The 27,889-nt window shown below is 36.7% G+C and overlaps 1 protein-coding gene and 1 long non-coding RNA gene across 10 annotated transcripts in view; one reads left to right on the top strand and one right to left on the bottom strand.

Annotated features, from left to right (window-relative positions):
- The window catches only part of TCF12 (transcription factor 12), a 376,180-nt gene that overhangs the window by 103,270 nt on the left and 245,021 nt on the right, over positions 1-27,889 (top strand). The window contains exon 1 of one of the 9 annotated variants that reach the window (XM_053223971.1): positions 13,896-16,386. The exons of the other annotated variants lie outside the window; for them this stretch is intronic. The gene's annotated coding sequence lies outside the window, so the exon portion shown is untranslated. Of the gene's footprint in view, positions 1-13,895; positions 16,387-27,889 lie in introns of those variants that run through there. 9 annotated transcript variants of the gene reach the window in all.
- Positions 22,098-27,889, bottom strand: part of LOC113601822 (uncharacterized) — a 32,372-nt gene continuing 26,580 nt past the window's right edge. The window contains exon 3 of the long non-coding RNA XR_008299155.1: positions 22,098-22,288. This is a non-coding gene — a long non-coding RNA (uncharacterized LOC113601822). The remainder of the gene's footprint in view (positions 22,289-27,889) is intronic.

Here is a 27,889-nt window from a genome sequence, read left to right as displayed (position 1 = left end):
TAGGGTTTCATCCATAATATAGACAAGATACCATAATACAGAGAAATTCTTTAGACTTTTTTTTAAATCTGAAGAAACTCTTTGTACATTTTTAAGTTGACATCTAAACTTTTAATTATAAGTTTAATAATTGTAAAGGATGTAATTTGGGTGTTTGGTATTGACATTTAAAGTTAAAGTGGTAACATTGCTCTTTACAATGGAGTCAGTGGAATCTAAATGGCTTAGCAAGTTGATAATCGTCTCTTAAAAATGGTTAGGTGTAAGGTACTGGTGTTGGGCACAAAGTAAAACAGTTTTATGTTTCTTGTGCAAAGGCCACTGCTGTATGCCCCACTGTGGCTCTTTCCAGAAGTTGGTCCTGTTTGTTGTGTTGCAGTGATAGAAGCCACATTCTGTGTGACATTAAACCTTTGACTCCTTCTTGGAACTATTAGTAGTGCCTCACTGCTGTTGATACTTTTTCGGATTACAGGGTTGTTGTACCAGTCTGATCAGCCAGTTCTAGCCACACCATTACGGCCCTTGAAACTAATCCGTGTCATGTGTTCAGTTTGTCAGACCATGTACATCTTAGCAATGATACACCTTTAATTCCCAAAGCCACTCAACAGTTGGCTGAGAGTCAAGGTATTCAGAGGACCTTTCACATTGCCAGTCATCTACAGGCATCCAGTATTGTTTAGTGTTGGAATTGTCTAAAAATTGACTCAAAAAGTTTCTGACCTCCCCTCACTTCCTCCTAATCCACATACTTTAGTAAGTGGTTTGGTCATTGAATGAAGATATCCCCAGAAAGGGGGATCATCTCTTTTTGGCTGCTTTTTGGATAATCAGGATAAAGGGGGTGGGGAGTTACACAAACCCACCTTGAATATCACTGGGCATCATGGGTCTTTTTAAAAATAACCTAGGGGAGGGGCGCCAGAGTGGCTCAGTCATTTAAGCATCTGACTTTGGCTCAGGTCATGATCTCATGGTCCGTGGGTTTGAACTCTGCCTCACGCTCTGTGTTGACAGCTCAGAGCCTGGAACCTGCTTCAGATTCTGTGTCTCCCTCTCTCTCTGCCCCTCCCCTGCTCACTCTCTGTCACTGTATCTCAAAAATAAATAAACATTAAAAAAATAATTTAAAAATAACCTAAAGGTCTCTGGCTGGCTCATCTGGGTAAGCTTCCAACTCTTGATTATGGCTCAGGTCATGGTCTTGAGGTGCATGAGATTGAGCCCATGTTAGGCTATCTGCTGACACAATGGAGCCTGCTTGGGATTTTGTCTCCTCCTCTCTCTCTGCTCCTCCCCTGCTCATGTGCGTTCTCTCTCTCTCTCTCTCTCTCTCAAAATAAATAAGTAAACTTTAAAAAAATAACCTAAAAGTAGCTGCAGGTACACCCTTCAGGTGGCAGCCTATCTTATATAAAAAGGTCTTAGGGGATTCAAAATAAATTCTCTTTCAGCCACATAAATTTTTTTGTTGGATTCTAGGGTCCTAGGTTATAAGAATAATGACCATTTGGTCAAATATACTGATCAGCAAGTTTCCCTCATGGGGATTAAAGTAGGGGAGTGCATTGTGGTTCCCTGGAATTTTTATTTAAAAAAAAAAAAGCCCTTGTTTCTTTTGCATTTTACTTTTCCAGATGAAAAGTCTGGGTCTGAGGAGGAAATTACTAGATGTAGATTGAATGTATGGTTACTGGAATGTGACACACCAGTTTTCCCTGGGTCCTAAGTAGGGAATACCTTAAAACCTGGGAAGTAGGAGTTGTCTTCGCTTTGAAGAATCTCCCCCAGAGCCTTCTTTAAGAACGAGAACTTCCTGCTGCAGCTCTCCCAAACTGCCACAAGTGCCTTACATTGAACTGAGTACTGTGTATGCTGTCCATCTCTACATGGCTCTGACCATGATTTGTCATTCCTCTTAACTTTATTGAGAAGTCTGTTGGAAGCAGCAGGGGATGACCCCAACTTCTGTACCTCCCACACAAAACACCTGTCAACACCTCCACATGCCTTCCTTGCACCCATTCCAGTAGCCCTTGTTCAGTCATTCCATGAAGTGGCTAAATGCCAGCTGGCTGATGTTTGGACAAACAAGATAGGTTGGCCTGACTTTTCTTAAGCAGTCTTTCCAAAGAATAAGAACTAAACTGTTCAAACTAAACTGGAAATCCGAAAGCACATCGGCCTGTTAAATGGCATTTGAAGCACTGTCAGCATGTACCACTGACTGATTTAGGTCACATTTGTGGGTCTCCAATGATTGTAAACAACACTCTTTCCAGGGGTACATTAAGCACTACTAGCATTGTACTTCTGGGAAGCTAGGCATCAGTTTGCTTCCTTACCAAAAACAGTGACTTGTACTGTAAACACAAGTTGTAAGAAACCTTTGAGTATTTAATGAAACATAGTTTTCAAATGCTTCTAGAGATTCCTCCAAAATTAGGCTAATCTTGATTACTTGGGGGAACTTCTTGGAGGGATGACTAATTCTGTGCTCTGCAGGCATTTATCCCTGGGGTGGAGTCATCCAGTTAGGATAGGTGTTATGAAACCGGTCTCTAACTTTAGCTGAAGTGATCAATGATACCACCATGTCTCTAGAAGGTGTTCAAGTCAGCCACAAGTCACTAGCCAGGGTTATTATGGATGACAGAATTGCCTTAGATTTCCTTGCGGGCCAGGCAGATTCTGTGTAATTGCTAATCCGTGCTCTTGTACCTGGGTTAATGCTTTCCATCTAAGTGGAAAGGTCAGACACATAAGGAGAAAGCCACTTGGATTTCTGAAGTAGATCTTGATGGTTTATGGGATTTGTTCAGCTTCCTTGACCTAGGACCCTGGAGGGCATGGTGGATTCAGTAATGCAGGTTGGCCTTATCTTGTTGCTTTGGAGCCCTTTTTATAGTAGTAGTCTTAGTTTCATGATCAGTAAGACAAATAAAATAGATCTGGTTCTACCTTTGTTAATCAGATTAGTCACCTTGGTCAATAAAGTGGAATGCTTTGGAAAAATTTGCTAGGAGCTTGTGACAATATAGAAACAAGGGATACATAGTATTAGAAGTTTTCCATGGGCCTTTTACATTTCCGCATGTTTTGCAAGCAGAGGCACTGACTGCCTTTGTTCTGGAATATCCTTTCAAGGATGCTTATATAGTAAACAGTCTTGGAAAATAGACATAGTGTCTTTTTCTGGAGCAAAGGTCAGGTATGTTTTACTGTTCAGTATCATAGAGATAATGATGTCTCTCTAGGCAAAGGTCAGGCATGCTCACTGCATACCATAAAAGATTTGGGCTCCTTAAACTCAGATTTTCTCTTCTGTAAACCCACTGTGCACATATCTATTTGGACTCATCAAGTGGCTGCTATGGGGTGTGGGGGTATGGGGATCTGACGCAAATATGCTGATACTCATGCTGTGTGCTATTATATGACTAATAAAGTAGTTTATCTCTGAGTCACTAGTCTCCTGTCTGCCTGCATCTATGAAACTGTGATGGTTTACCTTGTTAGCTTAGAAGTACGGCAAAATCCCAGACCCTTCCCTGTTCTTAACACTGAGATAATGACTGCTGTCTCTGGAGTGTCCATTTGGGGGCCCCAGATGTCTATTTAAAAAGCAGTCCATTTGAATAGCAGTAAAGATGTCAAATGCATGTAACTTTCAGCCTGGGACTGCCATTTAAAGGTATATTACCTCTGGGCGCCTGGGTGGCGCAGTCGGTTAAGCGTCCGACTTCAGCCAGGTCACGATCTCGCGGTCCGTGAGTTCGAGCCCCGCGTCAGGCTCTGGGCTGATGGCTCAGAGCCTGGAGCCTGTTTCCCATTCTGTGTCTCCCTCTCTCTCTGCCCCTCCCCCGTTCATGCTCTGTCTCTCTCTGTCCCAAAAATAAATAAACGTTGAAAAAAAAATTTTTCAAAGGTATATTACCTCTAGTAAGGGACCCTAGTCCTGAGGCCAAATCTGGCTCGCTGCCTGTTGTAAATAAAATTTTATTGTAATACAGTCTCACCCATCTCTATTTGTATTGTCTATCTATGGCTACTTTTGCACTACAAGGCAAAGTTGGGTGGTTGAAACAGAGACTGTATAGACCAGGAAGTCAAAAATAATTACCTGTCCCTTTAAGAAAAACTTTGTAGAACCCTGCTGTATTACTCTAGCCCAACATTATTTCCTTTAAATATACTTGCAAGATAGATGTACAAAGATGTTCACTGCAGGGTTGTTGATAATAGTAAAAAACAACAACAACAAAAATGGAAACAACCTCAGGAATTGTGAAGTCTAGATTTATTGCCTGAAGAATGCACTTATTCTACACATTTTCTTGTCATCTTTTGGACTGAACTCTGCCCAGTGAGTCTGAGACAGTACATTTATGTACTTGGACTGAAACATTTATAAAATACTATTTCCTTCTCTACTCATTTCTTCTTCGCCCAGGATAAGGGGTTGTCCATGAATACAATCTGGGGAGAAGGCAAAGGACACCAGATTAATTTGGCAAGCCTTTGTAAACTACAGGGAGTGCAAGGATAACCCAGTAAGAAGCTGTTAAATTTTGCATTTTAGGCCAAAGATCTTTGAAAGCCAATCAAAAGGGAGTCATTGGGAAAACAAAATAAAACACAACAAAACCAAACAAGCAGAAGAGACTGGAATTACATTAGGAACAACAAAGGTATTGCTTTTGATACTGATGAGCCACACACTTAAGTACTGATTCTTTTCAATTAAGGAGAACCCTCTGATTGTGTGCTCAAGTAGGAGGATAGAAACCTTAAATGAGGTAAAAGGTCTATGCTGACCAACATTTAGGGGAGGATTAAGTTTACACTTGACCCTTGAACAACATGGATTTGAACTGTTTGGGTCCACTTACATGAGGATTTTTTTTTTTCAATAAACACAGTATAGTACTGTAAATGTATTTTCTGTATAATTTCTCAACATTTTTTTCTTCCAGCTTTATTGTAAGAATACAGTATATAATACATATGTGAAATATGTGTTAATCAACTGTTCATGTTATTGCTAAGGCTTCCAGTAAACAGTAGGCTATTAGTAGTGAAGTTTTGGGGAAGTCAGAAGTTACATGCAAATTTTTGACCACATTGGGTATCATCTTTTGTCCTACCCTCCTCTGCTGATCCTGGGTGGACTGTACTTTATTGAGCCTTTTGTAAAGAAATCAAGACCAAACTGTTTTTGAGTTTGGTAGTCTGGTAGGAAGGGGTGGAGTTAGCCTGGTATCAACTTGAATTTTAGAAATCCATCTAAGGAGAAATAATGCCACGTTCTAATATGTGGCCAGCATTGGCCAAAGCACAGCTGTTTAGTGGGCAATATTGAAGATGTTTCAGATGTATTTTGCTCACTGCCTTTTATTTGTAAATGTAGTGACCATGTGTTTTGAACAGCAAATCAGTAGTATTTAATTCCTTTCATTAGACATTATTTGTATTCATAAAATCTTAAAAATTTGTAATAATTCAATCACATTTCATTGTACATTTGACATTCCCATGGTGGCGGGAAGCAAACATATGAGCTAGAGATTGTCTAAGAAAATCTAGAACATGTGTGCTGTGTTTATGTAGCTCACTCAATGTTACAGATTGTGGTCAGGAGGTAAGTGGTGAACCTGCAGATAATTGGGGTAGAAGCAGAAGCAAATGTATTGAGTGCATCTTGAGGTCCTCTTGTGGAGAGTCCTTTATGTTATAAACCTTGTGTTTATACTTCCCTAAGTCAGGGAAGTAATAACTTACGTGGCAAAATTTGACACATATTGGTAGGGATGTCTTTTTTAAAAGGTGCTTTTTTTTCCCTTTTGAAAAAATGTAAAAGCAGTGAGGGAGAACCCTATTATTATTAACTTGCTGTGTAATTTCCTTAGATTATATTTTGCCTCAAACATGAAGTTTGCAAATGTTCAAGGTCTCTATGGTAGACAAGCAATAGAGAACCATTGTGACCTATCCAAAGCTAAATAGCCAGCTAGCTGAATAATATCACTTGGGAAATGTGCTCAATTAAATAAATAGATTGTTTAAGTGGTTTATTTTTCTACATGGGCAGTTAGGAAAGCATGTTATTTCAGGTGGCAGACATGGAAGAATTTTGAGACTGTGTGTAGGTGGAACAATGCTCAGCTCTCTTCTAGTTAATCGGGGAAGACTTCATGGAAGAGGGATGAGTAAGTGTGAATAAGAAGCAGAGGGTGGTACTGCTATCCTTGTGAAGAGCTTCAAAATCAACAGGAGCAATCAGTTTTCAAGTTAAGGGTAATAAGCTTTAATTTTTGTATTACATGAGGTGGATGGTGGAGGTAAGACACATAGTACCTTTACTTTTTTTTAGACTTGATGTAATACTAATTTCATGTTTATTTCTTTCACCATGTATTCTCTCTTTAATTAGATTAAGAGCATTCTGAGGGTGGGAATTATCTTTTCTGCTTCTTTTGTGCCCCACATAGGACAAAATTATGGACTCATGCTCACAAAAATTTCAGTTTTTTTTTAAAGAAAGTTTAAGAATTCAAATGTGTAAGGTTTGAGCATTTTTCTTGGCTATCGGACAGAATATGAGTGAAGAGAGGACTTAGTTGGAACTGAGAGTGAGGCAGAACCTTTAAAGTGTTTCTAGATTCAAGGGCCAAGCTAAGGTTAGAGTATCATAGAGTATCATTGTGAAATTGGAAGACAGTAGATTACATGACTAGTGGGAAAGGAAACATTGGCATTTACAGTGGCCTAGTATATAGGTTGGATCAGAATTCTCACCCACTGTGAGGAAACAGTCAGGACTGGTGCTCACAGTAAAATCTGTGCCTCAGAATCTATAACAGAAAAGCGTTGTTTATGTAGCATAGGAACCAGGGCAAAAGTCTTGTTCTTTACAAAGAGGTGACTTTTTTGGTCTTTATATGACTTTACTGCAGTGACTGAAACCTAGCAGATATGAAGTTATATTTAGTATACTTTAGGCCTGGCCTATAATGGTAATAAGTGTAATTCTGAATAATTCCGTCCTTCCTTCCCTCCCTCCGTCCATGCTCCCTTCTCTTCCCCTTCCCCTTCCCCTTCCCCTTCCCCTTCCCTTCCCCTTCCCCTTCCCCTTCCCTTTCCCTCTTCCCTTTCCCTCTTCCTCTTAGACCCTGGTGACTGTATTTCCTAGATGGATTCTGTCTTATCAGACTATGAGACTAGTAGAAGGAAATAGTAATATCCTGATTTTATGGGATTTCTGGACTGAAAGGAGAACAGGTTGTTATTTCTGGCTCATACAGGTGGGAATGGAGTAATCTGCAGAGTGCCCGGTGGTTTTTTAGGATGTTGAGGGTTTTCCTCTCTGTTGATCTGTAGAGGCATTAAATGTCATATTTATGCTCTTGGGGAAGTTTCAAAATTTGTTTTTCTTGCCCATACTGAAAGGTTACCTTGGTTTATGGGAAATGACCGCCAACAACATTCCCAGTTTTTACCTTAAGTAGATTATTCAGATAAAATTAGCTTGTGTTATAAAGATTCTGTTTAGATATGGGGCTTGGCTCATTGCTGGCCTCATGTATTTATTGAGCACCTGGTTTGTGCCACTTACTTCTCTAGGCAATTTATACCTAATATTTCGTTTAACCCTCATGAGAATCTTTAAAGTTTTCATATATTTATTTTGAGAGACAGAGAGGGAGAGGGAGAATCCTAAGCAGGCTCTATTAGCACAGAGCCTGACATGCGGCTTCATCCCACAAAGCATGAGATCATGACCTGAGCCAAAATCAGGAGTCAGATGCTTAATTGACTGAGCCACCTGGTTGCCCCAACCCTCAGGGGAATCTGAAAAGAGGGATAGTGGTATCTCCATTTTAAACATGAAGATATTGAAGACATTGAAGCTCTCTTTACCAATTTTCCCACTAGAAACTACATGGACTGATGATGATGGCTCTATTGGTCATTTCTGTCTGATCAGTTATACTCTAGCATGCATTCATGCTTGCGCTCTAATCATATGAGTTGTGTCCTTACCAACAGTCAGTCGTATTTGTTCCCAGACCTGTTAATAATTATTTATTTAAAATTAAACTGATGAATTCCTAACAAAGGTTGTTTTATTATGAAAGCTGAGTTGGATGATACGGAGTCAAAACATTTGCTATTGAGATGGATATAATGAGACACTGTTAATAAATTGGAGGAAAAACACAAATGTGGAATTTTCTGAATTTATTTCTTTGCCAATGCATTAGTTTTTGCTATACTTTAAATTAACAAGCTGAACACTGTGGAGAATGCATTATGAGTGTGATTTATGCAAGAAAGGCAATGCAGAACACTAATCAGAGGACCCATACTCAAAAAAAAGGGTCCTGATCCTGAGTTTGGAACCAAATGAAAATTAAGATGTAAGAAAGTTGCATATGAAGATTAAAATGTCAACTTTATTAATGATACAATGATTAGAGTTAATGGATTTAGAGCTGCTTGTTGCCCATTGCCATCACTACATAGAAAATACCCAGAATTTCTGCCTTATACCATCCCAAGGCTTGATTGGAAGAATAGTGCCAATCAGTAGTGTTGTCAGCTTTTTTTTTTTTTAATGATACTAGCTACACATATTCAAGAAATATGCACACTAGTCAGAAAGCTCATTATTCTTCTTTGGGTTAAGACAGGTAAGGGATGGGAGGGAGTTCTTCCAGATAGAGGTCTGAAGGTAGATAAAGGTGATTCCTACATCAAAATACTGAGTAAGTTTTATGTTTAAAAATATTCAAGGTAATGCTTGGCTCATTCATTGTATCTTCACCTTCATCTACCTTTTGAAATTATGATCATGTATTATGTAGGTAAGAAGGAACAGAACCTGTATCAAGCTTAGTCTTGCCTAATCTATGAGCCTTTGCACTTTTCACCAAATCATACTTGCTGAGGTTTCTTTTGATACCCTCTGCTTCTTTTTAAGCTCTCTCTTTATCAATGTACCAGTTCTCTGAATTTCCCCTTGGTACTTTGACTATAGAGACTGTTTTGTTTCATTCAGCAGAATAATCCTCAAAAGGAAAAGCTTGTATCAAACCGTTGAATACTAAGGGTAGAGAAAGAGAAAAATGTCACGTAGGAGCTTTAAATATGTGAAATAACATCTGGTCTCCAGATCCAGACAAATTATATTGAAAGAATTTGTGGATATCTCCTCATAAAGTGTTTTTGTTTATAAAAGTGTTATATATGCACATTGTTTTATTTTTTAAAAGTTATTATTGTAAAAAATATGTGTCAGCAGTGTGAAGGAGCAAGAAATAAGTAAATGAAACATCTTTTTTTCATGAACATGAAGGGTAAAGGAAACCTTAAACCTCATTGATAGAAATGTTGGCTATGAATCATAGATGCTAATGGTTCCACTGTCATCTTAGATGGGATGATAAATTCATTTTCATACTTTATGAGGGTCCTTCATCAGTTATAGTGTTGGGAAGTACATGTTTAGGATTTGAGCTGAAAATTGTGACATAGGAGTGGTAGTCAATAAATGGGAAGGAAAGACTAAAAGCAAATGGGACTAATAATGTCTACAAGTTTTTCAGCACTGTCATATAAAAAAGGGTACGGACTTCTGTGGTGTTCCTCTAGAACAGTGGGAGGAAAACTTTTGTATAGAGCCAGATAAATATTTTGGGTTTTGTGCAGCAGTTTAACTCTGCCACTGAAACATAAAGGCAGCCATAGATAGACAATGTGTGGGAAACAAGTGGGCATGGCTATATTCCAAAAAACTTTATTTATAAAAACAGACAATGGGCTGGATTTATCCACAGCCCAACTCCTGCTCCAAAAAGGTACAGTTTTATCAGAATTTTCAAAGAGAATTTTACAAGAGATTTCAGCAGTGAGAGTGACTGCCTGAGAGGTCTGAGCACACTCTCACTGACTTACTCTAACCATCAGCCTAGCATGCTGTTGGTAGGACTCTTGCACTAAACAGAAGGGAAGACCAGATGACTCCTGAGGCTTCTGTTAATTTTTCCCCACCACTCTTTCGCATTGTAACTGATAAAGATTCTTTGATTTACTTGTTTGAATATTTACACCTTAATGGGCAAAGATTCAACCCAGAAAATAGGTCTGTTTTAAACTTTGCTTTATATGAGTTTGCTTAATTCTAGTTTATTGAATTTAATTCAGTACAGAATTCTATTTTATGTATGTGTTTTGTTGCATGTAATAATGCAATATGTATTTTATGTATTCATTTATATACTTCATTGAATTATGTATTTAAAATGTATATTTTGTTGTATGTATATATAGTATATATACTATATATACATGTGTGTTCATTTATACACAGTAAAATGCATATTTTTAAATTTTTAATTAAGTATAATTGACAGCTTAAAGTGTACAGCATAGTAATTTGACAATTATATATACATTACAAAATGCTCACCATGATAAATGTAGTTACCATCTGTCACCCTGCAAAATTATCACATTATCAACTGTATTCCATATGCTGTACTTTTCATCCCTGTGACTGACTTACTTTATAACTGGAAGCTTGCACCATTTATGTATGTATGTTATTGTCCAGTATAGTTAACATACAGTGTTATATTAGTTTCAGGTGTACCATATAGAGATTCGTTAATTCTGTACATTACTCAGTGCTCATCGTGGTAAGTGTAAGAAGTTTGTACCTATTAATCCCCTTCACCTATTTCACCTATCCCACCACCCTTTTGCCCTCTGGCAGCCACCAGTTTTCTATATTTATTTGCCTGCTGCTGTTGTTTGTTGTATTTTTGTTTTTAGATTCCTTGTGTAAGTAAAATTATATGATACTTGTTTTTCTCTGCCTGACTTACTTCACTTAGCTTGATATCCTTTATGTCCATCCATGTTGTTGTGAATGGCAAGATTTTATTTTTTAGGGCTGAGTAGTATTCCACTATGTATATATACCATATCTTCTTAGTCCATCCTGTCCATTGATGGAGACCTACATTGTTTCTGTATCTTCGCTTGTAAATAATGCTCCAACAAGGGCGGGGGGGGTGCCTGGGTGACTCAGTTGGTTAGGCATCCAACTTCAGCTCAAGTCATAATCTTGTGGTTTGTGGGTTTGAGCCCCGTGTCCAGCTCTGTGCTGACAGCTCAGAGCCTGGAGCCTGTTTCGGGGATTCTGTGTCTCCCTCTCTCTCTGCCCCTACGCTGCTCACGCTCTTTCTCTCTCTCTCTCTCTCTATCTCTCTCTCTCTCTTCTCTCAAAAATAAATAAACGTTAAAAATTTTTTTTAAAAAATAATGCTCCAATAAGCTTAGGGGTGCATATATCTTTTCTAATTAGTGTTTTTGTTTTCTTTGGGTAAATATCCAGAAGTGGAGTTACTGGATTGTGTGGTATTTCTGTTTTTAGTTTTTTGAGGAACCTTTGTACTGTTTTCCAGAGTGTTTGCTCCAATTTACATTCCCACCAACTGTGCACAAGGTTCCCTTTTCTCTCCACATCCTTGCTAATACTCATTATTTCTTGTCTTTTTTATTCTAGCCATTCTGACAGGTGTGAGGTGATATCTCATTGTGGTTTTGATTTGCATTTCCCTGATGATTAGTGATGTTGAGCATCTTTTCATATGTCTGTGGGCCATCTGTCTTCTTTGGAAAAATGTCTATTTAGGTCCTATGCCCATTTTTAATCAGATCATATATATATATTTGGTATTGAGTTGTATAAGTTCTTTATATATTTTTCATATTGACCCCTTATTGGCTGTATCATTTGCAAATATTTTCTCCCATTCAGTAGCTTGTTTTCATTTTGTTGTTTTTTCCTTCACTGTGTAAAAGCTTTTTATAGCACAATGTAGTCCCAATTGTTTATTTTTCCTTTTTTTCCTCCTTGTCTGGGGAGAGCTATCCAGAAAAATGTTGCCAAGACTGATGTCCAAGAGTTTTACTACCTGTGTGTGTGTCTACGTGCATGTGTGTGTTAGCAGCTTTATGGTTTTAGGTCTTGCATTTAGGTCTCTAATTACTTTTGAGTTCATTTTTGTATATGTTCTAAGAGTGTTGTCCTGTTTCATTCTTTTGCATGGAGCTGTCCAGTTTTCCCAACATGATTTATTGAAGAGACTGTCTTTTCCCCCATTGTATAATCTTACCTCCTTTGTTGTAGGTTAATTGACCATATAAGTGTGGGTTTATTTCTAGGCAGTCTGTTCTGTTCTATTGATCTGTATGTCTGTTTTTGTGCTAGTATCGTACTGTTTTGATTATTACAGCTTTTGTAGTATAGTTTGAAATCTGGATTTTAGATACCTTCAGCTTTGGTCCTTTTTCTTAAGTTTGCTTTGGCTATTTGGGGTCTTTTGTGGTTTCATAAAAATTTTAGGAATTTTTTGTTTTAGTTTTGTGAAAAATGATGTTGGTATTTTGATAAGAATTGCATTAAATCTGTAGATTGCTTTGGAGCTTTAACGGTATTAAATCTTCCAGTCCATGATCATGGTATATCTTGTCATTTGCTTGTGCAGTCTTCAGTTTCTTTCATTAATATCTTATAGTTTTCAAAGTATAGTCTTTAACTCCTTTGTTTAATTTATTCCTAGTTATTATTATTTTTTTGATGCAACTGTAAATGGTATTGTTTTCTTAATTTTTCTTTCTGCTGTTCTGGTGTTAGCATATAAAAAAACAACTGATTTCTTTATATTGATTTTGTATCCTGTAATTTTACTGAATCCATTTATTTGTAAATACATACACTTATTAAAGTATGTAATTTAGCATTTTTGAGATTTATTTTGACAGATGTATAGAACATGTCCATCATTCTAGAAAGCTGTCTTATTATAGTCCTTTGTACTCAGTTTCATTAAGACCTATTCCTTGGAACAATTCATTTGATATCTATCACTGTGAATTAGTTTATATCTGTTACTGTAGATTAGTTTTAGGCTCTTCTAGAAATAACTTTATAATAATGGAATCATATAAAATAAATTCTTGTATCTGGCTTCTTTGACTTAAAATGATGTTTTTCAGATTCATCCATGTTGTTGCATGCTTCAGAAATTGGTTGTTTATGTTGCTTGGTAATAGCTTTACATATACCAGTGTTTATTGATCCATTAATCTGTTGGTAGATATTTGGATTGTTTACAGTGTTTTGGCTCTTATGAATAAGGCTGTTATGGAATTACTTTATAGCTTTTTATATACGTTAAAAAATATTTTTAAATGTTTATTTATTTTTGAGAGAGACAGACACAGAATGTGAGTGGGTTAGGGGCAGAGAAAGAGGGAGGCACAGAATCCGAAACAGGCTCCAGGCTCTGAGCTGTCAGCACAGAGCCCGATGCGGGGCTTGAACTCAAGAGCTGTGAGATCATGACCTGAGCCAAAGTCGGACGCTCAACCTACTGAGCCACCCAGGTGCCCAGCTTTTTATATACTTTTTTTTTTTTTTAAAGTTTTTACTTTTCAGTAATCTCTGTACCCAATGTGGGGCTCAAGCACACAACCCCAAGGTCAAGAGTTGCATGCTCCATTGACTGAGCCACCTAGGTGCCCCTGGACATTGGTTTTTGTTATTCCTGAATAAATACTTGTTATACCTGAATAAATACCCAGTTATACCTGAATAAATACCCAGAGTTTCTGGGTCATGTTGTAAGTGTATGGTTCATATTCTATGAAACTGGAAAACTGCTTTTCAAAGTGGTTGTGTTTTTTTACCCTCTACAAGCAATGCATGATTGTTCTAATTGCTCTAGTTGCATCTTCTAACACTTGCTTTAAGTTTAGCCATTCATATGAGTATGTGGTAGTATCTCATCTTAGCTTGTGTTTCCCTGATGATTGATGATGTTAACCGTCTTTTCATGTGCTTATTGTCCATTCCTGTATCTTCTTTGCCAATTTTTAAATTGAGTTGTCAGCTTTTAGTTGAGTAAAGGGCTTCTCATAATTTTCGGTATAAGATGTTTTCTCTTATTTCCTGTCTTTTCATTTTCTTAACAGTCTTCTGAAGGGCAATTAGGCCGTAATCTTGATGAAATTATATTCATTAAATTTTTTGTGTGATTAAAGCTTTCTGTGTTCTGTCTAAAGAAAAATCTTTGCTTATTCCAAAATTACGAGGATTTTCCCCGTTTTCTTCAGAATTTTACAGTTTCAGATTTCATGTTTAGGTCTCTGAGCCTTTTCAAATTTTTGTGTAAAATGTATGATACAGGTTAAAGTTCTTTTTTTTTTTTCTTCCATAAATAGTTGTTTTAACACCAATGTTTGAAACTGTCCTTTCATTTAGTGTCTTTGCTGAAAATCATTTGACCACATATGTGTGGTTCCATTTCTGGACTCTGTTCTCTTTCATTGATCAGTATATGTCATTGATACCTACCTCATAGTGTCTTGATTATTGTTGGTTTAGAGTAAATCATAAGATCAGATACTATAAGTGAGTCCAACTTTCTCTGTTTAAAAATTATTTAGCCTATTCTGAGCCTTTGTATTTCCATATACATTTATTTCAGATAAGCTTGCTAGAATTTGATTTGAATTTTATTGATTCTTTTTTATTATTTTTTTGCTACTCTTACAATCCTGTTGTTTGAAAAAATACATATTTTTGTAACAGTCTATATGAGTTCTGCAGTAGGGTTGGTTTTAAATTTTATTTTAAAAATTAATGTATAATAAAATTGACTTCTTTTTGGTGTGTATGTGTGTGTACTTCTATTGATTTAACACATGTATAGATTCATGTGAGTCCTATCACAATCAAGATTCAAAATAATTTTATTACCCCCCCCAAAACTAGCTCATGCTATTTTCCCCCTTTTCTTACCTCTTTTTAAATTTTTTTTTAACATTTATTTATCATTGAGAGACAGAGCATGACCGTGGGAGGGGCAGAGAGAGGGGGAGACACAGAATCTGAAGCAGGCTCCAGGCTCTGAGCTGTCAGCACAGAGCCCAACATGGGACTCGAACTCACAAACCGAAAGATCATGACCTGAGCCGAAGTCGGACTCTTAACCAACTGAACCACCCAGACCCGTCTCCCTTTTCTTACATCTAAATCCCTGGGAAACACTAATCTGTTCTTTATTACTATAGCTTTATCTTTTTGAGAGCTTTATATAAATATAATAATGCAGTATGTAGGGACCTCTGGGTGGCTCAGTTGAGCATCCAGCTCTTGATTTCAGCTCAGGTCATGCATGATCTTGTGGTTTGTGAGTTCGAGCCCCATGTCAGGCTCTGTGCTGGTAGTGTGGAGCCTTTTTGAAATTCTCTTGTTCTCCCTCTCTCTCTGCCCTTTCCCCACTTATACACAGTCAGTCTCTCTCTCTCTCTCTCTCTCTCTCTCTCTCTCTCTCTCTCAAAGTAAATAAACTTAAAAAAATGCAGTGTGTAACACTTTGAGACTGACTTCTTATACTAAATATATTAACTTTGAGATACAACTATGTTGTTGAATGTGGTAGTTTGTGCCCTTTTATTGATGAGTAGTATTACATTAGGTGGATGTGTCACAGGTTTTTTTGTTTGTTTTTTGTTTTGTTTTGTTTTGCTTTTTACCCCTGTTAAAGGAATAGTTGTGTTGTTTACCATTTTGGGAGAGTATGATTAGAATGGCAATGAACATTTGTGAACATAAGTTTTCATTTCTATAGGCTAAATACTCAGGAGTAGGACTTCAGGGTCGTATGGTAATTGTTTGTAGTTTGACTTATTATTAATAAATGTTTATTATTTTGGAAGTAATTCTGTTTATTAGAGCAAATTTCAAAAGTGTAGGCAGGAAGAAAAATGGGAAAGATACTGTCTCTCTGCTGAAACCCAAATACTGTAAACATTTCGGTATGTTTCCTTTTGAGCTTCCTCCTCCCCTTCTACTTCCTCTCTCCTTCCCAACCTCCTCCTCATCTTTTCCTCCGCTCCTCCTTCTTATTGTATCCTTCTCTTCCTCTTCTTTTTCGTCTTCCTTCTCTATTTTTGCCTAGGAGTAGTCACATTGAAAATCTAGCTTAATATCTAATTGCATTATTTACATGTGACAGTCACTCACTCAACATTAATTTTATAATTAGAATACAGCATAGTATCTAGAATGTACATAATAACCATAGTAATACATATATGTATAAGTGTTACGGTGGTGGGCTTTTAGGCAATTGGACTGGTGAGTATTAGATATTTTGGATTAATCAACCTTTTTTTACTCATCAGATCCTGCCATTTGGGCAACTAGGGACTCCAACCAATTGCCTGATCTTGGACATACTGTGGTTGATGCGAGCCGCTTGCCATGTCACTTAAGGCAGCTACTTATTTGCCATTGTTTAGTATGTGAGTGATTATTTCTGCAGTAGACTTTTCATCTAAATAAAGTAATACTATTATTTGTATTCATGAAGCAAACAACATGGAAATGTTTTTATGAAGTTTGGAAACCCCATGCTGCTAGTTCCTTAGTTTTGTACTTCTTACCTTTACTTTTAATTAAGTGCTTTGGGCTACTCCTGTTATCAGAATGTTGACTCTTGTCAGGTGATTGCTAAGGCCCTGATGTGGCCTTGTGGAACTCACATTTAAACACTTCCTTCTTTGCATTTGGCTGATGTGCTAGTCAGTGATTACCTTTGTAGCCAAGAGCTCTGCTAAAAAGATTGTTTAGCTTGAAGTTTGGGGAATTAAATCAATATTCTGGGTTTTTCTGACGTCATTTCTCACCATAGTTGGATATTAGAAATTATCTTTAAGCTGAGAGACCCTATAACTCAGAATTTAGGAAGTAGGAAATGTAGGGTACTTTTTACTTCTTTAAAAATGGCTAGTATCCTCTGGTTCTGGATAATATGGAATAAATACACACTACTTTTTCTTTACAACTTAATATAATTGTAAAACCTGGATAGAATGCATGGTAAATAGCAGCAAGCAGATTGGGGAAAAAAACAACAGTTTTGAAAATACCACCAAACCTTCAGGATCCCCTGACCTAATGTCATCGCAGACAGAGACCTGGAACTAAGCATTGTGATACAGACAGAATGAGATCCATAAGCCCTCTAGTTTTGGTTTGAGGAATGAGAAAGCATGAAAAGTTCACCCACTTTTTTTTTTCTTTCCTTTGTCTGCATTTTGTCACAACTCCCTTTCAAGAGTCATACGTTAATGACATCAGGTTGCAGTAGGTATCTGCAGGAGTCAAAAGGCTGAGGGAAGGGAATCTTACTGTTTGCTGGAACTGTAGTTCCAAGAGGTTAGAGGCAAACTCCATTGCTTTTTTTTAGTTTGTCCTCCCATGTTTCACATCAGACAGGTATGGGAATAGATGTAGACTGTTCCTGGCTGGAAGGCCAAAAAGGGTCGTATTCAGGAAATTGGAAAGTGCCAAGTAGAAAAGAAAAGAACTTGGGAAGGAGACTCATGAAGTTGTGTACAAAAACCTGAGCTCCCTGTCAGTTGGTACAAATGCAAAGATGTGATCCTAATCAGCATTTCAAACACAGAAAATTGAGATATAGGATAAAACTCCACCCAGGTTGCATATTGACCACTGGGTGGCGCACTCACAGGAAAAATCCACATGGAAAGGCTTTGAAAACTGGACTGATGCTGGAATCACAACCTATAGAAAGCATATTGGAACGTGCAGCTTGAACCTAATCAGGTCAACTGCCTATGAAAATGAAAACTTCAGTATACTCTATAGGATTTAAGAAGATTCTGAGTTTCATAACATATTATTCAGAATGTCAAGGATATAATCCAAAATTAACATGAAAAGAACCACAAATATCTCAAATCACATTGGAAAAGGCATTATAATATAGATATAAACTTAAAACCATGTGTTATAAAGACACATGAATAAGCCATTGCAGATACCCCTGCAATAAATGTTAAACTAAAAGTATCAGCAAAGAAATAAAAGGTTTAAAGAGGAGCCAAATAAAAATTTAAGTGAAAAATACAAAAGTCATAGTAAAAAAAGTCACTGGATGGAGCAATACAATAGCGGAATAGAGATTAAAGAGGGAGGAATCACTGAACTTTATAGGTCAATAGAAATTTTCCAATGTGAACAATAAAGAGAAAAATGATAGAAAAAAAGTTGTCAGAAAACCGCGGGCCAGTGACATAAGGGCATACATTTGTGTCATTGTGTACCAGAAGGAGAGGAGAAACAGTGCAACACAGAAAGAAAACATGTTTGGCTGAAAAAAAATACTGGCTGAAAACTATAATTATGTTGAAATTCATAGAACTGTACACCAAAAGGGAGGGAAATTCAGTTTTACTGTATGAGAATTTAATAAATAAAATAAAATTTGAAAGCAAGTCATATTATATTGTGGTGGTAATGTGGAATGTTTGTTCAGCAGTGGTAAATCCTGGACTCCTTTGCCCTTGGGTATTACTGGTTCCATGGGGAATGTTTTAATCTTTTCCCACCTTATCACCTGAAGTGAGTAATTTGGTGTGAACACTGGTGGCAAGATGTTTAGTTTCTTTTTCTTCTTTTTAGAGCCACTTTTGGTGTGTAATAGTTTGGCTTATATCTTATTTTCTAAAGTGTAAAAGTTTCCTACTTAACTGCAAGGAAACTGGCAGCATTGCTTATTTAATCCTAAAAATGTGCCATTAATTAAATACCTGTACTTTCACAGCTCTGCAGACATTTGTCAGGGATTGTACAGGTTCAAAAGTAAACACTAGAATATCTATTAGGAAAGAGAAGAACTAGAAGTGGTTCAGAAATGGATCCCATGAATTGACACTTAATCTGTAAATGCTATTTGCTGTCTAAAAGAATGCTTGACTAAAGCTGTTCGTCCTGAAGTTATTTAGTGATATGGTGATAGTGAAATTCAGGTATAAGTAATACATAATTCAAGTTTATTAGTGAGCTGTCTTGCATTATTGATCACCATGTTAGTTTGGTAGTTCCTATTTGGATTTGCATATAGTAGTTCTTTAAGCAAATAGCTGCTCTTTTCTTGGGAAAACTTGGGTTACCTAAGTAATGCAAATTGAAATCGATAAAATTTTCAGGTTTTCTTGAGTTTCCAAGACTATTTTTTGCTGTTGGTTAGTGTGTGAATAGAAGAATCTTTACTTTTCTGCTCTTCCTGTTAATCGATGGCTGGTTATCAAATGATTAGTGGACTTAAGTATAAGGTACTGAAACTCAAGATAATTAAGTTGAGGGGCCCCTTGGGTGGCTCAGGTGGTTAAGCTTCCAACTTTGGCTCAGGTCATGATCTTGTGGTTCACGAATTCAAGCCCCGCGTCGGGCTCTGTACTGTCAGCTCAGAGCCTGGAGCCTGCTTCGGATTCTGTGTCCCCCTCTCTCTCTGCCCCCACCCCTGCTTGTGCAGATGATTAAGTTGATTGACTGCGTATCCTTATTCATTGCCTTTTTTTCTTTTTGTTCTTTTATATGTTTTGTCACTATAGTTGACCATTTCTGGGTGAGCAAGAAGAGGTTTTGGAACTCAGCTCAAAAAATGTTTCCACTTCTGAAAGGGATTGTAATGTTTGAGAGGCAACAGTGAAATAGATAATTAAAGTGTGGTTTTAAGATCATTTATGGATCTTATATGTTCATCTTTGTTTATGGATATGAATTATGCCGACATAAGAGAAAATTTTTTAATAAGAATATGTGTATATCTCTACATATACACACATATATGGATTTATAAGGGGATGTAAGTGGTTCATAAAGGATTTTCTCATGTAGGTATATTTTTCACTTCATACAACAGTACAGTGATTTTAGTAGTGCTAATATCACTATTTTATATATAAGGGACCAAGACTTAGGGTTTTAAATGACTTTCCCCAAACCATACTGTTAATAAACAGTAAAATTGTGACTTGAATACAGAACTAGGATGTTGACTGCCAGCTCAACATTATTTTCATTTCATAATACTGCCTTTTAAAAAGCAGTGAGAATCTAAGTTACTATTTGAAAAGGGCTGTTGCCATTTTAAATTCCTTTTGCTGTAATTTCTGCTATTTTTAGGGACATAGTACCCTAGGTATTGTGTGGGTACCATAGGAGAAACCATATTTATACATAAAATATTTCCCTCAACATGTAAGTTTCCAGACCTCTGCACATGTGTTAGGGCATGATAATAATACTAATTAACATTTCCTGAGAGCTTTCTATGTGTACTTAACATGAATGATTTTATTTTGTTCTTAGAGCCTCCCTCATGAGATAGGTACAGTTATTTTCCTTACTTACCAAATGAAGAAACAGAATGTTTGTTATCTAAGTAATTTATGTAAGGTCATATATGTACAGTAATGAATTAGAGATTGATTTCAAACTGTTAAAATGAGGGGCGCCTGGGTGGCTCAGTCGGTTAAGCATCCGACTTCGACTCAGGTCACGATCTCGTGGTCCGTGAGTTCGAGCCCCGCGTCGGGCTCTGGGCTGATGGCTCAGAGCCTGAAGCCTGCTTCCGATTCTGCGTCTCCCTCTCTCTCTGGCCCTCCCCCGTTCATGCTCTGTCTCTCTCTGTCTCAAAAATAAATAAACGTTAAAAAAAAAAATTCAAACTGTTAAAATGATGGAGTGTTTCCTGAAAGAGTAGTTTTATTCAAATAATAATATGAAAAGTGTTTGCATTCAAGTCATATTACATACCAAAGTGCTTTGGATGGGCTCTGAAAGGTATCTTAGATACCCTATCTTAGATAGGGGTTAAAATTTTCTTAATTTTCTAATTTGTTTATATTCTGGGGGGGGGGGGCACTGAAGATCCTGGCCTGACAGGATTAGAAAACTCCTAATTGGAATCTCATGGCATATTATTAGAAAAGTGGGTCAAGATCAGATTGTGAGAATACTTGACTGACAAATTGAGTAGTTTGGGGCTCTGAGGGACTCTTCAGTTATTTTGAAGCAGTGTTTGTGAGGTCTTCACTAAGTATGGCATGGAATGGATTAAATAGACCAGTGTTGAGGGTGATGAAGGCTTTTTTATGTAGATAAAGACCTGGGTTAGGGAAATAATAGGAATGGAATAAAAGAGTTGGAAAGGAGCTCTTTTAAAGGGCAGGCTGACTGTATTTTGTAATTTGACATTTACCTAGTCCTTGCATTTACCTGGGAGTAGAATTGTTGGGTTATGATAATTCCATCTGTAATATTTTGAGGAACTGTCAGTATTTTCCAAAGTGCCTGGCACCATTTTACAGTATCACTGACCCAAGTATGAAGGTTCCAGTTTCTCCAAATCCTGGCCAACAATTGTGATTATCTGCTTGTTTGATTATAGCCATTTTAGTGGCTGTGATTTACATTTCCCTAATAGCTAATAATGATTTTGAACATCTTTTCATGGGCTTATTGGCTATCTGTGTTGTCTTCTTTGGAGAACTATCTTTTTAGATCATTTTCCCATATAATAATTTTTTATTGAGTTATCATATTTTTTTGTGTATTCTAGATACAAGTCCCTTATCAGAGATAGGATTCTGTTGTCTTTTCAATTTTTTATTTTTATGATGTCCAATTTACCTACTTTTTCTTTTATTGCTTGTGTTCCTTCTTGGTGTCACGTGTCAGAAAGACTTTTAAATGGTGCAGAGGAAAGAAAGCAGGAAGCCCTATATCACTTTTCAGTCTGTGGAAGAATGTTTTTAGGCTTTACTTATAGTAAGTCATAGGATTTGGGCAGCTGCAAATAACTTGACTGTTGGGATCATGTGGTTTAATTAAGAGGAGAGGTCAGTTAATTAAGGGATTTCTCCATGGACAAAGAAGTAAAACTTTACAGCATGATCATTTTCTTAAATTGATGGCTGTAAGGTGATAAAATGTAAAGTAATAAAAACAAAATAGTTTAGAAAATGACTTCCTCTGTAGATTTTAAGGAATAGTACAGGCTACCTGACTGTAAGGTGGGTGGGAGGGCAGTGGAAGGGTCAAAGAATCCAGTATGGGAATGAATTAAAGGAGAGACAGATAAAGAGGCAGTCCAGATTGTCATTGTCTTATGATCATATTGGGTCTTGGTAGCAATTCTGACTGCTTTGGAAGATTGTTTAATATTTTAGGTACATGTGTTCTCTATTTCTTTGTTTTTCTGATGCTGCAAGAAGTACCCTTGCTTTTAATGGACAAATTAACTGAAAGATCGAATCCATTTTCCCCCTCATTCTTATGAATATGTAGTTGATCTCTTCCTTGCGCTGTCTCTTCTCACACATGTGAATATGCCTGTAATTTAAATAGACATGGCAGAAAGTCAGTATTCCTTATTTAGAAAGGACTTCATAGTGTTAAACACATGTTATTGAACCAAATCATATGGTATATCACTATCAACAGTGTAATAAGATACAAGCCATGTTTATAAATTTATAAGTTATCTCTACACCCAATGTGGGGCTCAAACTCATAACCCTGAAATCAAGAGTCACATGCTCTAGCAACTGAGCCAGCCACGCACCCCTGTAATAAGCCATGTTTAAAACACATTGGTAGATTTTTAGGGGAAAGGAATTTCTATTACAAAATGGTATAGTCTTTAAAAAATTTTTTTTTCAACGTTTATTTATTTTTGGGACAGAGAGAGACAGAGCATGAACGGGGGAGGGGCAGAGAGAGAGGGAGACACAGAATCGGAAACAGGCTCCATGCTCTGAGCCATCAGCCCAGAGCCTGACGCGGGGTTCGAACTCCCGGACCGCGAGATCGTGACCTGGCTGAAGTCGGACGCTTAACCGACTGCGCCACCCAGGCACCCCTGTATAGTCTTTAAAATGAATTAATATTACATTATGCATTCAAGCAAAACCAAAATTAATGAAAAATTTTATTGGGAAGGGGTTAATAGCTATTAACTCACAGTGTCTGATTAGGAAACTAGTGTGGGGAAAGCTGTTAATAACAGAAAAGTGTCTTGAGTACTATTTTGCTTTACTCACAGTTTGAGTTTGGGGGATCTACTGTTTCAGCTCTCTAGAGCTGTATCACCTACATAAAAATCTATTTTCATGTCTGCCTTCTTGCCAAAGCATGTCTGTCCCTTAATTTGGAAAGGATAATTAAAATATAACTTGTATGGAAATAAAAAAGACACACCATGGAGTTTATCTAAAATATTTTCATTCTTTTAAAGAAGTAATTTTGTTACCTTTCATTGGAAACTGCTACTTTAGGAGCAAGGGAAAGGAAGATTAGGAAGATTCATAGTTTTCTTTAGCCAGTAGTTGTTCAGTATATTGAAGACCAGGAGGTAAAACCTAGAATTGTATTAAAGTACAGTGGCTCCTTGGATACATGCAAGTGTGCGTATGTCTTGAATTCTACAGTAGATTGAGAGTTAGGACACTGAGTAAGTGATTTAGCCTTTCTGGCGTGGTGGTGTGTGTGTGTGTGTGTGTGTGTGTGTGTGTGTGTGTTTTCCAATGTGTGAACAAGGAAAGAGGAAAATGTACTCCATATTCTCTGATTTCTGTGGTGAAGTACCTTGCCTAGCTCTTAATTGTTAAATGATTGCCTCCCCTCACCCTCCTATGCTCCTGACACACGTATAACCAGCTTCAGTGTTTAGGCCAGACTACTTGGTATGATTTTATGTTTGTTCTGGATCTTTAATTCACAAAAATTTCTCTAAAATTTTTTAGTCCTTTTTATTTTAATTAAGATGTCTCAAAGTACATTGTAGACTGTCTTCTAGTATGTTAGGGTTGAGTGGACCTATTTGTGTTCACCTCTCTGGGTAATTGATGATTTCATGGAGAGTTCACTAATGAATAATACCATGTAAACAGACTTTGAGGTTTTTTTTTCTTACATATTTGCCCATATTGAAACTCATGTGTTACTTTACCTCATTTAGGAGGCTCTATGAAATATTCAAGCAGTGACCTTAGCATTTTGTTAGCCAGAGTTACTGCACTGTTTTTTGTACACCTAGCCATTAAAGTTGGTTTCCCTGTCCAGGTTATGCATCTTTTCTGATCACTGCAGAATCCATTTATACTTCTCCATATATTTCAGCAAATGTTTTGACTCTCCTTGGTTTTGTTGTCTGTCAGGCCTTTAACCAGGACAAGAAATACCCTTTATACCATCATAACTTAGGCTTTTGTTTTTACTGTTGCTTTGAAATATTTTTAAAGTCTTCAAAAAGAAAAAATATTGCAGCATTATTTACAGTACTCAAACAGTGGAAGCATCCCAAGGGGCCATTGACAGATAAATGGATAAAGATGTAGTGTGTGTGTGTGTGTGTGTGTGTGCGCGCACGCACGTGCATGCATACATGCATTGGTATACATATATACACACACAATGGAATATTACTCAGCCATGAAAAAGAATGAAGTCTTGCCATTTGAAACAATATGCTTGGAGCTAGAGAGTACAATGCTAAGTGAAGTCAGTCAGAGAAAGACAAATACTATATGGTCTCACTCATATGTGGAATTTAAGAAACAAACCAAATGAACAAAGGAAAATTGTGTGCAAGAGACAGAGCGAGAAACCAAGAAATAGACTCTTAACCACAGAGAATAAACTGGTAGTTACCAAAAAGGAGGTGGGTGGAGGGAAGGGGGAAATAGGGAATGGGGATTAAAGAGTACACTTATCATGCTGGGGGAAAAAAAGAATAAAGAATAAATAAATTAAGCCCAAGAGTTACTTTTGACATTATATTTACCCCTCAGGAGGAAATCTAAGAGAGATTGGTCTTGTGTCTTTCTCCTTCCTGTCCTTCCTCATCCCCACCTCAATAAACTTTGTTCCCTGGCTGTCTGTGGATTATGCTTGATTACTGAATCAGTGGACTTTGTTTGTTCCAGACCAGCTTTATAAGAATCATGAACCAATTAATCTGTACAGTTTCAGGCTTTCTTTTGCACCTTCTTAAGGACAAGTAGAGTTACTAATCTGCCTTCCTTCTGACACAGTAGTTACTGATCACTAAGTAGTCACAGTTCTTTGAGATTGTGAAGTCATGGTTAGTTGTCATTCAGACTTAGTTATTTCTTTGTATCAATTATCTTTATTACTTTTTGATCTAGTATCTTTAACTTCTGCTTTAAAAATTGTATCTTTATGATCAACTTCTCCAATAAATATGGAAATGTGAAATGCATGAGTATCTCTTCTCACTTTATTCCCTGAATGAAACTTTTATTATTAAAATACTTTTTTAAAAGTTCCTTGCACTATGATTCCCAGGCTTCTTTCAGGAGCCTTATTTTCTTATAAGATGCGCTCTTTTCTCCATGAAAATGTGATTGTATCAGTTCTTATTTATTATCTGTCCTTCATAGAATAAATTTTTAGTGCAAGTAAGTAGCAAAAATTTCTGAACCATTAATTTCTTGTTCACCCTACATTCCTGATTTTGTTTATAACATGGACTGTATATTTGATTGTAGAGCCTATTTTGACATAATGCATGATAGCTTTTCATATTTTAAATTAATGATATTTAGTAACAAATTGATTCTTCCCCCATTTGTCTTTACCAGTGGATTCAGTATTCAAAGAGAGCTCTTTGGCAAGTGCATAACCTGACTGAAATGTCAGGGAACAGATGGAAAGGAGTTCCATAGGAACTGAGTTTGACTTTCTGAAAAATAGCTTTACTGGCTTTTCTCCCCTCCAGAAGTGATATGAATAAGAGCTCAACCTTCAAATGAAAGAACAGCTGTTTTTAGGTTTGTATTCAGTGGGGGATAAAAGCCCTTTCATATGAAGTCTTAGCCCAGTGATTGATTTATTTTTGAAGGGCTGTGAGTTCTCAGAACATCGAGAATATCTCACAATCAGATGTAAGTACAAGAACATAGTTCATAGCTGGGAAAAGTCTTTTGAATTTTCCTAATGAAATTCCTGCCTTGATTAGGATGAAAAATTGCATTTAGGATAATTAACTTACTCATAATATGAATATGAAGGAAACTAAGTATATTCATGATAATATAAATGTGTACTATAAAAGTTATTACAGTCAAGTTCTCTGCTTATGTGTAGGTAGGATATCCATACAAATTTTTAAGTTTCACCATAAAGTACTGAAGATCAAATTCACAGTGTTTCGTAAGTGGTATTTAAATTATTGATCTACTGCATGATCCATTTAGGTGAATCTATCCTGAGTCTTTCAAGTATTAACTTTAACAAATTAAGCTATCATTTGCACAGTTACATGATGAATTTGAGGCAGGAGACTCTACCTGACATGAAGTACTTTTGTATTAGAGCTAAAAATACATTGGAAGAAAACAAGGTGAAGAGAAAGATGGGCTTTTTGGCAGCCAAACAAATTTAGCTCTGACTGTTGGGGTCATCTCTGATTACTTAACTTTTAATACATTAAAATTGTATGTGATCTTCATGATGAATCTTTTGTGTGTACCATTGAACCAAATAGTTCTTTCTCTTATTTGCTTTTACATCTTTAGGTGGAGAAATCAGGTGCTGTGTTTCTGTGTGTGTGTGTGTGTGTGTGTGTGTGTGTGTGTGTGTGTGTGTGTTCTTTTTGGGTTCACATAAGCATAATTTGCAAGACTTCTGCCATGGTAGGAATTAATTGTGGTGATGGAAACTGAAATGTTGTTTCATGCTAATTTTATAATGTGTATATACTGCAGAAGTTAGACAAAGGAACTAAGTTAAACAAAGATCTAGAGGTACTGCCAAACCTAAAAACAACAATGGCACAAAGAAGAGAACAGAATGCAGGGTCCAAAGCCAACAAAATCCAAATGTAAATTTGCTAGTTGACAGGCATCACATGTAAATGGGCTTATTTTGGCAACTGTTGGAGTTAAATACAAAAGACATCACTTATACATAAGCAAAAGTAATTGAGGGTGTTTTTTGGGGTAATTTTTAAAGAAAATGGTCTTTCGAAATTTATAGTAGCCATTTAGTTTGTATGAAGAATGCTGCCTTTCACTTTTGTTAAAATCCATTTATTGTTTTACTTAATCCCATTACTAGCGTACTGTCTTTCTTCATATTCATTAAAGTTATTTTGGGTGACACAAGAAGAAGACATGGCTATTACATCAAAAGTTTACTGAATACATTTTGTTTTAAGTCTTGGATTGGGGCCCATAGGATCTGCTATGTTTGCAGTGTATTTTATATTGTAACTTTAATTGCCATTTTCCAACCCTTGCCTGTGTGGCATTTACTTGATGTAATTACAAAAATGCCTTTTACCTTATTTTATGGCAAGGGATAAAATAAAATAAAATAAAATGAATCCCTAGCTGGTTACAAGTCTGACTCAGTTGTAGCTCATCAAGTGGCCGTGGAGAAAGGGAAACACAAGTAGGAAGATCTCTTCAAAGATAAAATTAAGGAATGAAAACAGATCATTCTTACAGAAATAAAAAGGTCTAAGAAATGGTTATCACTTTTCTTTATGTTCAGAAAACAGTGATTTCGCCCCCCATAGGATGGGGTTATTTACATATGAATATTTTTCCTTACAAGTTATTAGGTGTTCTTTTTTCTTTTAATTGTGGTAAAAAAAAAAAAACCCATAGTTAACATTAGATATACTCTCTTAGCAAACTTTCAAGTGTACTGTACAGTACTGTTAACTGTATGCTCATTGTTGCATAGCAGATCTCTAGAACTTTTTCATCACGCATGACTGAAACTCTGTACCCATTAAACAACGCCCCATTCCTTCCCCTGGCCATTGGCAACCATCATTCTACTTCCTGTATTTGTGAATTTGGTTACTTTATATCTCATATAAATGGATTCATGCAGTATTTGTCTTTTCTGTGAGTCACTTATTTCACTTAGCCTAAGGTTCATCTATGTTGTAACATAAGA

Source organism: Acinonyx jubatus, chromosome B3 (assembly GCF_027475565.1).
Source record: "Acinonyx jubatus isolate Ajub_Pintada_27869175 chromosome B3, VMU_Ajub_asm_v1.0, whole genome shotgun sequence".
Taxonomy (NCBI): Eukaryota; Metazoa; Chordata; class Mammalia; order Carnivora; family Felidae; genus Acinonyx; species Acinonyx jubatus.
The sequence above is the reverse complement of the archived record's forward strand: the minus strand, read 5'-3'. Positions and strand labels throughout refer to the sequence as shown.